Genomic DNA, 15786 nt, shown 5'->3' with positions numbered 1-15786 from the left:
AGTAGTTAATTTAAAGCGTTTTATAGCAATTTATATCCGTTTAGTGCGATTTTGGGACATTTATTTTTGCAACGATGTGAAAAGTTGGGCACGCTTTTCAGTTCATCCCGAACGTAGTTGACATTTCCACATGGCAAGAGGACAGCTTTCCACCAAAAGACGATTTCTCCCAAGAAAGGATCCTTTGCCCAAGATACTGATGGAAGAACAGCTCAAGGTAGGACATTTTTATTATGATAAATCGTGTTTCTGTCGAAACATTTTAGTGGCTTAGGACGCCATGTTTTTTGACGTAGCTTCGCTTGGCGCAAACTGTATTGAAAAGTAAGGATAAATTAAAAAATGTAATAACGCAATTGTATTAAGAATTAAATTGTCTATCAATCCCTGTCCACCCTATATTTTTTAGTCACGTTTATGAGTATTTATGTATAAGAGTAGATCACTGTCTAAGTGGCGCAAGGACGTTTTCTTTACCAGCTTGTCTACATTTCACATTGTCTAACCATGATTTTGGTGGCTAAATATAAACATTTTCGATCAAACTGTATATGCATGTTGTAATGTGATGTTACAGGAGTGTCATCGGAAGAATTCTGAGAAGGTTAGTGAAAAAATTAATATCTTTTGGCGATGTTGACTTTTATCGCTCACTTTGGCTAGAATCAATGCTGGGCTGCTAATTGCTATGTGCTAAGCTAATATAACGATTTATTGTGTTTTCGCTGTAAGACACTTAGAAAATCTGAAATATTGTCTGTATTCACAGGATCTGTGTCTTTCGATTCGTGTATGCTGTGTATTTTTACGAAATGTTTGATGATTAGTAGTTAGGTAAACACGTTGCTCATTGTAATTATTCTAGTCCATTTGTGATGGTGGGTGCAATTGTAAACTATGCCATATACCTGAAATATGCACTTTTTTCTAACAAAACCTATCCCATACCATAAATATGTTATCAGACTGTCATCTAATGAGTTTTTTTGTTGGTTAGGGGCTATAAATATCTTAGTTTAGCCGAATTGGTGATGGCTACTGGTGTTGGTGGACAAATAAAAGATGGTGGATTATGCTAATGTGTTTTTAGGTAATAGATGTACATCTTTACATATTGTGTCTTCCCTGTAAAACATTTTAAAAATCGGAAATGTTGACTGGATTCATAAGATCTGTGTCTTTCATTAGCTGTATTGGACTTTAATGTGTGAAAGTTAAATATTTTAAAAAAATATTTTTTTTGAATTTCGCGGCACTGGTTTTTCAGTGGGGGGGGGGGGGGGGTTTGCCGCTAGCGCCACGCTGATCCTAGACAGGTTAATGACTCCTAAGTGTATGTAAACTTCCGACTTCAACTGTATAATGTTGAGATGGCCTATATACTGGCCAAATGATATATATCACTATGTTAAGCCCTGAATCAACCTATAAGGTATATTTGTCATGTTTGATCATAGAAAATCATAGGAAGTCAGCATGTCCATTTTGTAATGTGAAGTCCTTATGGATATACATTGGCAATAGACACTGTCAACTTGCAGAAGAGCATGTTCACACTGGCAGTATAGCATATGTGTATTGGACACTGTCCAATAGCAATACATTGGCAATGGGTATTTACCATCATGAATTGGACATGCTCTAATATATTGCTGAAATGCCCAATTGACTGGCTCGTTGAACTCGGGATGGCCTAGCAGTGACAGTGGTTCCTCTCCATCACTCGTTGGTGTTGATTTCAGCCTGTCCATTTGGTGATGGTAAATCCCTAATTAAATGTATGGGAAATGTACAGTGTCCATCACCAATACCTTACAATGGGCATTTAGCATCGCGAATTGGACATGCTCTAATATATTGCTGGAATGCCCAATTGTCTGGCTCGTTGACCTCGGGATGGCCTAGCAGTGATAGTGGTTCCTCTCCATTGCTCGCTGGTGTTGATTTCAGCCTGTCCATTTGGTGATGGTAAATTCCAAATTAAATGTATTGGAAATGTACAGTGTTCATTAGCAATACCTTCAAATGGGCATATCCTCATTGGGGCCGGCTTTTACAGAATCCTGAGTTTCAAGTCTTTACATTAAGAAATGACTGATTTACAGAGGGTTGAATGCAGTGTTATTCACTGATTGCAGGGAGTGCTCCTGGATGCTTAAAATCAACCCAGGCAATCCTTATAGTGGCCTGATGGATTGTCACTGAAGACAGATTGATATGGCATTCATAACCCGCATAGGCATCAGCTTGAAGTTAGGGCAGCGGGCAATGGGGAGAGATGTCAATGTCAACTGTTAGAAGAAATACTCCCTGTTTTCACTGTTAAGGGTTAATTCCACACGGTCAATGGTAGGCTTACGCAGACCAGGAGGACCTTAGGAATGTTCCTGTGATTGAATTGTGTTTCTAGCCTCTACGGTTCGGCCTCTGTCATTCAAAAGCACCTCTAATTTAGGTCAGGCTCTATTTGATGGTAAAGTTCATACTTCCCCTTTAGGATATGAAGGGGACCATTCAATATTTTTATATTGCTATCTGCACAGGTACCCATGACTGAACAAGTGGCAAAATGAATTTAGCAAATTGCATTCACAGAAGCAGAGTTAGAGCATGACTTGTGAACCAATGTAATCCTAATGGAGAAACTCTGATGTGTCGGCGAGCGCAGTTAGAATACCTCTGTGGCTTTCCACCCCAATCTCCCCACGATGACCCATCGAAAACGGCGTGTCTCTGTGCGACCTAGAGGCCGCAATATGTCAAAAGCATGTCTAAATCACTACTAGTCAGGCTTCATTCCGGGCCCACTTTATGCACAGTCGCTGCGGTCAGACCGAGCGAGCTACGGTCAAGTGGGGCACCTCGTTGAACTCAACACGGCCTAGAGACTACGGTGACACCATTGCCAACACTTTCAGTGTTGATTTCAGCCTGTCCATTTGGTGATGGTTAATCACTGTTGAAAATTATTGGAAATGTACACTGCCCCTATGACCCCAAATTAACCACTTCCGGTTGTTCCTGGATAATTAACCTGTCTAGGATGAGCGTGCCGCTAGCGGCACCCCCCCACCCCCCCCCCACTGAAAAACCAGTGCCGCGAAATTCAAAAAAAATATTTTTTTAAAATATTTAACTTTCACACATTAATGTCCAATACAGCTAATGAAAGACACAGATCTTGTGAATCCAGTCAACATGTCCGATTTTTTAAATGTTTTACAGGGAAGACACAATATGTAAAGATGTACATCTATTACCTAAAAACACATTAGCATAATCCACCATCTTTTATTTGTCCACCAACACCAGTAGCTATCACCAATTCGGCTAAACTAAGATATTTATAGCCCCTAACCAACAAAAAAACTCATCAGATGACAGTCTGATAACATATTTATGGTATGGGATAGGTTTTGTTAGAAAAAAGTGCCTATTTCAGGTAGATGGCATAGGTTACAATTGCACCCACCGTCACAAATGGACTAGAATAATTACAATGAGCAACGTGTTTACCTAACTACTAATCATCAAACATTTCGTAAAAATACACAGCATACACTAATCGAAAGACACAGATCCTGTGAATACAGACAATATTTCAGATTTTCTAAGTGTCTTACAGCGAAAACACAATAAATCGTTATATTAGCATAGCACATAGCACATAGCAGCCCAGCATTGATTCTAGCCAAAGTGAGCGATAACGTCAACATCGCCAAAATATATTAATTTTTTCACTAACCTTCTCAGAATTCTTCCGATGACACTCCTGTAACATCATATTACACAATCCATATAGAGTTTGATCGAAAATGTTTATATTTAGCCACCAAAATCATGGTTAGACAATGTGAAATGTAGCTCAGCTGGTCAGAAAATGTCCTTGCGCCACTTAGACAGTGATCTACTCTTATACATAAATACTCATAAACGTGACTAAAAAATATAGGGTGGACAGGGATTGATAGACAATTTAATTCTTAATACAATTGCGTAATTAAATTTTTTAAATTATCCTTACTTTTCAATACAGTTTGCGCCAAGCGAAGCTACGTCAAAAAACATGGCGTCCTAAGCCACTAACATTTTTCGACAGAAACACGATTTATCATAATAAAAATGTCCTACTTTGAGCTGTTCTTCCATCAGTATCTTGGGCAAAGGATCCTTTCTTGGGAGTAATCGTCTTTTGGTGGAAAGCTGTCCTCTTGCCATGTGGAAATGCCAACTGCGTTCGGGATGAACTGAAAAGCGTGCCCAGCTATTCACAGCGTTTCAAAAATAAATGTCCCAAAATCGCACTAAACGGATATAAATTGCTATAAAACGCTTTAAATTAACTACCTTATGATGTTTTTAACTCCTATAACGAGTAAAAAGATGACCGGAGAAATATAACAGGCTAAACTAACGCTTGGAACAGGAGCGGGTCGGTGTCCTCCACGCGCGTTACGCACCAAGAAAAGACTTGCTCGCTACAGGGTTTTTTAATTTATAGTGCCTGTGAACGCGCAATCGACCCCATTCAAATCGTCATCACGTAAAGGCATCCAGGGGAAGACGTAAGCAGTGTCCGTATAGTCATAGCAATAACAGTGCCCTTTTAACTGACTCCAGAACAGTGGCCAAAATTTCTGAAATCTGACTCCATGTCAGGGAAATTGCTGTAGAATGGGCTCTGTTCCACTTAGAGACAAAATTTCAACTCCTATAGAAACTATAGACTGTTTTCTATCCAATAATAATAATAATATGCATATTGTACGATCAAGGATTTTGTGGGAAGCCGTTTCAAAAATTACACGATTAGCATAAATAGTCACAACAGCGCCCCCATCCTCAACAGGTTATAATCAACACAGGTCATCTTTATAGTAGCCTGATGGATTGTCATTGAAGACAGATTGAAATGGCAATCATAAACCACATAGGCTTCAGGTTGAAGTTAGGGCAGCATGGAAATGTATTCCTATGGGGATAGATGTCAATGTCAACTGTTAGAAGAAATACTCCCTGTTTTCACTGTTAAGGGTTAATTCCACACGGTCAAGGGTAGGCTTGCGCAGACCGGGAGGACCTTAGATATGTTCCTGTAATTGAATTGTGTTTCTAGCCTCAACGGTTCTGCCTCTGTTACCCAAAAAGCACCTCAAATTTAGGGCAGGCTTCATTTTGGGCCTATTTTATTTGCACTCTCACTGTGGTCAGACCGAGCGAGCTAAGGTCAAGTGGGGCACCTCGTTGAACTCGGCATGAACTAGAGACTATGGTGATGCCATTTGTTTCCCTTTCAGTGATGATTTTAGCCTGCCCATTTGTTGATTTCAGCCCTATTTGTTGGTGAAGTTCATACTTCCCCTTTAGGATATGAAGGGGACCATTCAATCTTTTCATATTGATATCGATAGAGCTACAGGTGACCCTGAACACGTGGCAAAAGGAAGTTTGAAAATTGCTTGCACAGAAGCAGAGTTAGAACATAACCTGTAAACCTATGTTATCCTTAGTGAGAAACTTGGATGTGTCAAACTACATAAACCGGCAAGTGCAGCTAGAATAAATCTGTGGCCTACCCACCCCAACCTCCCCCCGATGACCCCAGTCAAAAACAGAGTGTCTCTGTGTAACCCAGAGGCCGCAATATGTCAAAGCATGTCTAAATAACTGCTAGTCAGGCTTCATTCTGGGCCTACATTTTGCACAGTCGCTCCGGTCAGACCGAGCGAGCTGCGGTCAAGTGGGGCACCTCGTTGAACTCGGCACGGCCTTGAGACTACGGTGATGCCATTTGTCAACACTTTGTGTTGATTTCAGCCTGTCCATTTGGTGATGGTAAATCACTGTTTAAACTTATTGGAAATGGACAGTCAGACCATCAAGTCAGCCATTCCAAGCCATTGGAAACAGTGGTAGGATGAAATACATTTTTGGGGGGATGGTTTGTCCTCGGGGTTTTGCCTGCAATATCAGTTCTGTTATACTCACAGACATTATTATATTAACAGTTTTAGAAATTTTAGAATGTTTTCTATCCAAATCTACCAATTATATGCATATCCTAGCTTCTGAGCCTGAGTAACAGGCAGTTTACTTTGGGCACACTTTTCATCCGGACGTCAAAATACTGCCCCCTAGCCCTTAAGCATCAGCTACATTGCAAGTTGAGGGATTTTCACAACAGTAGCCGGGCTATAGAAAGTACATTGTCCTACTAATAGGAATCATTTGCATGATGGGCTACATTCTTTATTGTAACCACAATGTCACACATAATTTGTATCTACCTTTACAATTACTTTTAGAGTTTGTGAATTACAAATATTCACTTTCTTTTTAGTTACATTGTTTTAGTTCGAACATGCAAACTTTTTTTCTTTAAATGATTGTTATATGTAGGATGCTACATTTTTGAATATGTGATCACGCTAACAGTCAGAAATTTGCATTCTGTAGTACTAACTCAAAAAAGTTCTGGGACACTGTAAAGTCAATGGAGAACAAGAGCAACTCCTCCCAGGTGCCCACTGCTCTGAGGCTAGGAAACACTGTCACCACTGATAAATCCACTATAATTGAGAATTTCAATAAGCATTTCTCTACGGCTGGCCATGCTTTCCACATGGCTACCCCTACCCCGGTCAACTGCACGGCACCCTCCACAGCAATCCGCCAAAGCCCCAACCATTTCTCCTTTACCCAAATCCAGATAGCTGATGTTCTGAAAGAGCTGCAAAATCTGGACCCCTACAAATCAGCCGGGCTAGACAATCTGGACCCTCTCTTTCTAAAATTATCTGCCGAAATTGTTGCAACCCCTATTACTAGCCTTTTCAACCTCTCGTATCGTCTGAGAATCCCAAAGATTGGAAAGCTGCCGCGGTCATCCCCCTCTTCAAAGGGGGTGACACTCTAGACCCAGACCTATATCTATCCTACCCTGTCTTTCTAAGGTCTTCGAAATCCAAGTTAACAAACAGATTACCGACCATTTCGAATCCCACCGTACCTTCTCCGCTATGCAATCTGGTTTCAGAGCTGGTCATGGGTGCACCTCAGCCCCGCTCAAGGTCCTAAACGACATCATAACCTCCATCGATAAGAGATTACTGTGCAGCCGTATTCATCGACCTGGCCAAGGATTTCGACTCTGTCAAATCGCCACATTCTTATTGGCAGACTTGGTTTCTCAAATGATTGCCTCGCCTGGTTTACCAACTACTTCTCTGATAGAGTTCAGTGTGTCAAATCGGAGGGCCTGTTGTCCGAACCTCTGGCAGTCTCTATGGGGGTGCCACAGGGTTCAATCCTCGGGCCGACTCTCTTCTCTGTGTCCATCAATGATGTTGCTCTTGCTGCTGGTGATTTTCTGATACACCTCTACGCAGACGACACCATTCTGTATACTTCTGGCCCCTCTTTGGACACTGTGTTAACTAACCTCCAGACGAGCGTCAATGCCATACAACTCTCCTTCCGTGGCCTCCAACTGCTCTTAAACGCAAGTGAAACTAAATGCATGCTATTCAACCGATTACTGCCTGCACCTGCCCGCCCGCCCAGCATCACTACTCTGGACGGTTCTGACTTAGAATACATGCACAACTACAAATACCTAGGTGTCTGGTTAGACTGTAAACTCTCCTTTCAGACTCACATTAAGCATCTCCAATCCAAAATTAAATCCAGAATTGGCTTCCTATATCGCAACAAAGCATCCTTCACTCATGCTGCCAAACATACCCTCGTAAAACTGACCATCCTACCGATCCTTGACTTCGGTGATGTCATCTATAAAATTGCCTCCAACACTCTACTCAACAAACTGGATGCAGTCTATCACAGTGCCATCCGTTTTGTCACCAAAGCCCCATACACTACCCACCATTGCGACCTGTACGCTCTCGTTGGTTGGCCCTCGCTTCATACTCGTCAGCAAACCCACTGGCTACAGGTTATCTACAAGTCTCTGCTAGGTAAAGCCCCACCTTATCTCAGCTCACTGGTCACCATAGCAGCACCCACTTGTAGCACGCGCTCCAGCAGGTATATCTCACTGGTCACCCCCAAAGCCAATTCCTCCTTTGGTCGTCTTTCCTTTCAGTTCTCTGCTGCCAATGACTGGAACGAACTACAAAAATCTCTGAAACTGGAAACACTTCTCCCCCACCAGCTTTAAGCACCAGCTGTCAGAGCAGCTCATAGATTACTGCATCTGTACATAGCCCATCTATAATTTAGCCCAAACAACTACCTCTTTACCTACTGTATTTATTTATTTATTTTGCTCCTTTGCACCCCATTATTTCTATCTCTACTTCGCACTTTCTTCCACTGCAAACCAACCATTCCAGTGTTTTTTACTTGCTATATTGTATTTACTTCGCCACCATGGCCTTTTTTTATATTTTTATTTATATATATATTTTGTTTGCCTTCACCTCCCTTATCTCACCTCACTTGCTCACATTGTATATAGACTTATTTTTCACTGTATTATTGACTGGATGTTTGTTTTACTCCATGTGTAACTATGTGTTGTTGTATGTGTCGAACTGCTTTGCTTTATCTTGGCCAGGTCACAATTGTAAATGAGAACGTGTTCTCAATTTGCCTACCTGGTTAAATAAAGGTGAAATAAAATAAAATAAATAAAAAATGAACATGCACCTGTGGAACGGTCGTTAAGACACTAACAGCTTACAGACGGTAGGCAATTAAGGTCACAGTTATGAAAACTTAGGACACTAAAGAGGCCTTTCGACTGACTCTGAAAAACACCAAAAGAAAGATGTCCAGGGTCCCTGCTCATCTGACATGAGGACTGCAGATGTGGCCAGGGCAATAAATTGCAATGTCCATACTGTGACACGCCTAAGACAGCGCTACAGGGAGACAGGAAGAACAGCTGATCGTCTTCGCAGTGGCAGACCACGTGTAACAACACCTGCACACGATCAGTACAGCCAAACATCACACCTGCGGGACAGATACAGGATGGCTACAACAACAGCCCGAGTTACACCAGGAACGAACAATCCCTCCATCAGTGCTCAGACTGTCTGCAATAGGTTGAAAGAGGCTGGACTGAGGGCTTGTAGGCCTGTTGTAAGGCAGGTCCTCACCAGACATCACCGGCAACAACGTCGCCTATAGACACAAACCCACTGTCGCTGGACCAGACAGGACTGGCAAAAAGTGCTCTTCACTGACAAGTCGCGGTTTTGTCTCACCACGGGTGATGGTCTGATACACGTTTATCGACGAAGGAATGAGCGTTACACCGAGGCCTGTACTCTGGAGCGGGAGTGATTTGGAGGTGGAGGGTCCGTCATGGTCTGGGGCGGTGTGTCACAGCATCATCAGACTGAGCTTGTTGTCAGTGCAGGTAATCTCAACACTGTGCGTTACAGGGAAGACATCCTCCTCCCTCATGTGGTACCCTTCCTGCAGGCTTATCCTGACATGACCCGCCAGCATGACAATGCCACCAGCCATACTGCTCGTTATGTGCGTGATTTCCTGCAAGACAGGAATGTCAGTGTTCTGCCATGGCCAGCAAAGAGCCCGGATCTCAATCCCATTGAGCACTTCTGGGACTTGCTGGATCGGAGGGTGAGGACTAGGGCCAATCCCCCCAGAAATGTCCGGGAACTTGCAGGTGCCTTGGTGGAAGAGTGGGGTAACATCTCACAGCAAGAACTGGCAAATCTGGTGCAGTCCATGAGGAGGAGATGCACTGCAGTACTTAATGCAGCTAGTGGCCCCACCAGATACTCACTGTTACTTTTGAATTTGACCCCCCCTTTGTTCAGGGACACATTATTCCATTTCTGTTAGTCACATGCCTGTGGAACTTGTTCAGTTTATGTCTCAGTTGTTGAATCTTGTTATGTTCACACACATATTTACACATGTTAAGTTTGCTGAAAATAAACGCAGTTGACAGTGAGAGGACGTTTCTTTTTGTGCTGAGTTAATATATTTTATATCATCCATTGTGGGTGTGTGAATTTGTGTGATATCCACGTGTCTGTTTGAGAACGTATGTACAGCAACTTCCTTCCATTGTTGTTGTCAATTAAAACATTTCTAAATCAGCTTTATAGTTCAAATACAATTTGACAAATAATTCACATTTGCACTGTTATATCTATCATATATAAAGCACGTGGAGGATACACAGAGAACTTTCTGTGAGTATGAGGGGTCCAAATCCAATGTTATATTGTTGCTTGCCTGTAAGGGTTTATTGTCAGTAAACATTGAAGCTTATGTCTGACAGGAACAGGTCCGGACCTTGATAAGAATTATGAAGAAACACTGAAAACTGTCATAAATCCAGATTGATAAGGAGTTCATTTGACAAAGGCAAGGAGAGAAGGCAACCTGTTTGTGTCAATTACTAGAACAGACAAGGGACTTTTTCTTGCAACCTAGCAACCAGATTCTTGTCAACGTCACATAAATCTCCTTCAGCAAAAGAGGTTCTTCAAAAATGGCTTCTACATAGCACCTTAATTTTGCTACTTAGAACCCTCTTATAAAGGTAGAATTATTTGTGGATGATTCTATATTGAACCATTAAAAAAAATCCTCCAAAGGGTCCACTACAGGGACAAACAAATATCCCTACTTAGCACTACATTGTGTTGGTCTTGTATGTATGGTCCCTTCTCCTGCATGGGATCGAATCACAGCCTCACTGGTCATCTCAACTCTGTATTCTCTGTTTTTATTATGACCAAACATAACCAGATACATAACATAAGTGAAGTGCACGTGTACTGCAAGTCTATTTCAAGCATTTCACTTGTCCTTCTGAAGCCTTCTAATTGAGTGTCACATGCTGTTGATTGCTGCTTCAGTTTACTGCTTCTGGTGTAGCGTGCTGAAAGCAATGCAGTGTAGTAAACCGTAAAGAAAAAAGAAAAAAGAAAATGACCACATTGAGAAATTGGCAAAATTGTCCGCATAGACACTTTTTCAGGGATGTTAGTGGTTCTCTGTGGGAACCACGCGCACCCGAAAAGTATAAATTGGCCTTATCTCACAATATGTGCTCAAAGCAGAGATCTAATTGCAATTTTATGCCACTGAGTTTCACCCTTCTCCCTTCCAGGTCTCGTGTAGGCAGGAAATTGACAAATAAATTAGATTAAGGTTTGGGTTGATTAACCATTGAGTCTAAGGGCCCGTGGCTGGGTTTCTACTAAGCTATAAAATGGAATTGTTTTAGGATGATCATATTTCAGCTATTTGAGTTAGAATTTTAAGATCCCTGTAGGTATTAAACAAATAAAATAAACAAACATTTAATTTACTGCTATCAGTGTCTATCCCTGACCTTAGAGAGCCTTTTTATGTCTCTATTTGGTTTGGTCAGGGTGTGATTTGGGGTGGGCATTCTATGTTTTGTTTTCTTTGATTTTGTGTTTCTATGTTTTGGCCGGGTATGGTTCTCAATCAGGGACAGCTGTCTATCGTTGTCTCTGATTGGGAACCATACTTAGGTAGCCCTTTTTTCCTCCTTTCGTTGTGGGTAGTTGACTTTGTTAGTAGCACTTATGCCCTGTAAGCTTCACGGTCATTTTTGTTATTTATTGTTTTGTTGGTGACATTTTAACAAATAAAAGAAAATGTACACTCACCACGCTGCACCTTGGTCTTCTTCCAGCAATGGTCATGACAATCAGCCCATAGATAAAGCATTGAATAACATATTCCTACATGGTGAAACAGATAGTAAAAAAATATATGTTTTGGAGTGTCTGTCCTATATCTGAGAGATACTATATAAGAAATCTCCGGAAGTTATATAATTATTTTGTTACCCATATTTGACCATTTTTTATAGGCGCTAAAGTACTTCTATACCTCCTTTCCTTTTTGAAACTGGTACTGGTTTACCTTCAGATGAGTCTTGTGAGGCTTGTTAGCGTTGTCGAGCAAAACAACAAGCAAGTACTGTATGTGTCGCAATTCAACAGCTCAGACACAAGACTTATGTGGCAGGGTCTACAGGCAATTACGGACTACAAAAAGAAAACCAGCCACATCACGGACACCGACGTCTTTCTTCCAGACAAACTAAAACAACTCCTTTGACCGCTTTGAGGATAATACAGTGCCACCGACATGGCCCGCTACCAAGGACTGTCCCCCCCCCCCCTCTTTCTCCTTGGCCAACGTGAGTAAGACATTTAAACGTGTTAACCCTCGCAAGGCTGCCGGCCCAGACGGCATCCCTAGCTGTGTCCTCAGACCATGCGCAGACCATCTGGCTGGTGTGTTTACGGACATATTCAATCTCTACCTATCCCAGTATGCTGTCCCCACATGCCTCAAGATGGCCACCATTGTTCCTGTACCCAAGAAGGCAAAGTTTCTTTGAGAGGCTAGTTAAGGATCATATCAACATATCAACTACGGTTACCTGACAACTGAGACCCACTTCAATTTGCATACCGCCTCAATAGATCCCCAGACGATGTAATCCCCATCGCACTGCACAATCCCATCTGGACAAGAGGAATACCTATGTAAGAATGCTGTTCATTGACTATAGCTCAGCCTTCAACACCATAGTATCCTCCAAGCTCATCATTAAGCTCGGGGACCCTGGGTCTGAACACCGCCCTGTGCAACTGGGTCCTGAAATTCCTGACGGGCCGACCCCCAGGTGGTGAAGGTAGGAAACAACACCTCCACTTTGCTGATCCTCAACGCAGGGGCCCCATAAGGGTGCGTGCTCAGCCCCCTCCTGTACTCCCTGTTCACCCATGACTGCGTGGCCAAGCACGCCTCCAATTCAATCATCAAGTTTGCAGACGACACAACAGTAGTAGGCCTGATTAACAGCAATGACGAGACAGCTTTCAGGGAGGAGGTGAGGGCCCTGGTGGAGTGGTGCCAGGAAAATATGTCAACACAACAAAGGACCTAACAATGGACTTCAGGAAACAGCAGAAGGGGCACAACCCTATCCACATCGACGAGACCACAGTAGAGAAGGTGAAAAGCTTCAAGATCCTCGCCGTACACATCACTGACAATCTGAAATGATCCACCCATACAGACAGTGTGGCGAAGAAGGCGCAACATTTCATATTTTTTGATTTAACCTTTAACTAACCAAGCCAGTTAGGAACAAATTATTATTTACAATGACGGCCTACAAGAAGGCAGAAAGCCTCCTGCGGGGACGGGGGCTGGGATTAAAAATAAAAAACGAAATAAAAATATAGGACAAAACACACTTCACAACAAGAGAGACACCATAAAACAACATGAAGAGAGACCTAAGACAACAACATAGCATGGCAGCAACACATGACAATACAGCATGGTAGCTTTACAACATGACAACAACATGGTATCAAAACGACTTGGCATCAGTACAACATGGTGGCAGTACAAAACATGGTACAAACATTATTGGGCACAGACAACAGCACAAAGGCCAGGAAGGTAGAGACATCACGCGAAGCAGCCACAACTGTCAGTAAGAGTCCATGATTGAGTCTTAGAATGAAGAGATGGAGATAAAACTGTCCAGTTTGAGTGTTTTTTGCAGCTCGTTCCAGTCGCTGGCTGCAGCGGACTGAAAAGAGGAGCGACACAGGGAAGTGTGTGCTTTGGGGACCTTTATCAGAATGTGACTGGCAGAACAGGTGTTGTATGTGGAGGATGAGGGCTGCAGTAGGTATCTCAGATAGCTGGGAGTGAGGCCTAAGAGGGTTTTATAAATAAGCATCAACCAGTGGGTCTTGCGACGTGTAAACAGAGATATCCAATTTACATAGGAGTATAGAGTGCAGTGATGTGTCCTATAAGGAGCATTGGTGGCAAATCTGATGGCCGAATGGTAAAGTACATCTAGCCGCTCGAAAGCACCCTTACCTGCCGATCTATAAATTACGTCTCCGTAATCTAGCACGGGTAGGATGGTCATCTGTATCAGAGTTAGTTTGGCAGCTGTGGTGAAAGAGGAGTGATTACGGTAGAGGAAACCAAGTCTAGATTTAACCTTAGCTTGCAGCTTTGATTTGTGCTGAGAGAAGGACAGTGTACCGTCTAGCCATACTCCCAAGTACTTGTATGAGGTGACTACCTCAAGCTCTAAACCCTCAGAGGTAGTAATCACACCGGTGGGGAGAGGGGCATTCTTCTTACCAAACCACATGACCTTTGTTTTGGAGGTGTTCAAAACAAGGTTAAGGGCAGAGAAAACCTATTGGGACACTGCTTCCTACTGCTTGACCTATGTTGTTGGTGTAAATTGAGAAGAGTGTGGGGCCTAGGATCGAGCCTTGGGGTACTCCCTTGGTGAAAGGCAGTGGCTGAGACAGCAGATTTTCTGACTTTATACACTGCACTCTTTGAGAAAGGTAGTTAGCAAACCAGGCCAAAGACCCCTCAGAGACACTAATACTCCTTAGCCGGCCCACAAGAATGGAATGGTCTACCGTATCAAAAGCTTTGGTCAAGACAATAAAAATAGCTGCACAACATTGCTTAAAATCAAGGGCAATGGTGACATCATGTAGGACCTTTAAGGTTGCAGTGACACATCCATAATCTGAGCTGAAACGAGATTGCATACCTGAGAGAATACTATAGACATCAAGAAAGTCACTAAGTTGATTATTGACAAGTTTTTCCAACACTTTTGATAAACAGGGCAAAATAGAAATTGGATCAGCTAGGATCAGCTTTATCTCTCTCTTTTCACCTTTATTTAACTAGGCAAGTCAGTTGAGAACAAATTCTTATTTTCAATGACGGCCTAGGAACAGTGGGTTAACTGCCTTGTTCAGGGGCAGAACGACAGATTTGTACCTTGTCAGCTCGGTGATTCAAAACAGTGATCACTAAGGTCATTACAGAAAACACCAGACTGATACCTATCAGGATTATTTGTAAAGATAACACCAAGGAAAGTAGCCTTTTCTGGGTGTTTGGAGTCATACCTTGTGGGATTGGTTATAATCTGAGAAAGATTTAGGGAGTCCCATTGCTTTAGGACTTGGTCAGGTGGTTTAAGCATGTCCCAGTTTAGGTCACATAGCAGGACAAATTCAGACTTAGTATAATGAGCCAGGAGAGAGTTAGGGTATTTAGGGTAGAGGGCGGTGCTTATGGTGGCCGATAGCACCCAGCAACGGTCAACAAAGAGTTATTGGAAAGTTTAATATGTAAAAGCAGCAAATCAAATTGTTTGGGGACAGACTTGGTGGAGACAACCGAGCACTGAAGGTGATCCTTGGTAAAGATTGCCACTCCCCCACCTTTGGAAGATCTGTCTTGCAGAAAAAGGTTATAACCAGAAAGGTTAACAACAGTGTTCCAAACACTCTTTCTTAACCACATCTCAGTAATGACCAACACATCTGGATTGGAGTTGTGAACCCACACTTTCAATTTATACATTTTAGGTAATAAGCTTCTAGTGTTAATGTACAGAAAACCCAGGTTTTTACGAGAGCAGAAATCGGTGAAGCAGATATCAGAGCACAAATCAGAATTCGGGCTAGCAACAGTAGATATGCCATGATGTACATGCACATTTCCAGATATAATCAGCAGTAATACCATCAGGGCACGGCAGAGGACAGGGAGAGCTCTGCAGTTGTAACGATTCCAATGGTGAATAAAGGAGTCAGGCGCAGAGAGCAGGGTAGTTCCGAGCAAGTGGATATTTTAATATTTCAACAAGAATATAAATGAGACGGCTACGTCACACAACAAAACGGCGCGTCAAGATACAGTCCAAAAATAACTACG

This window comes from Salvelinus fontinalis, chromosome 22 (genome assembly GCF_029448725.1).
Source record: "Salvelinus fontinalis isolate EN_2023a chromosome 22, ASM2944872v1, whole genome shotgun sequence".
In the NCBI taxonomy this organism is placed as follows: Eukaryota; Metazoa; Chordata; class Actinopteri; order Salmoniformes; family Salmonidae; genus Salvelinus; species Salvelinus fontinalis.
This window is presented reverse-complemented; position numbering follows the sequence as displayed.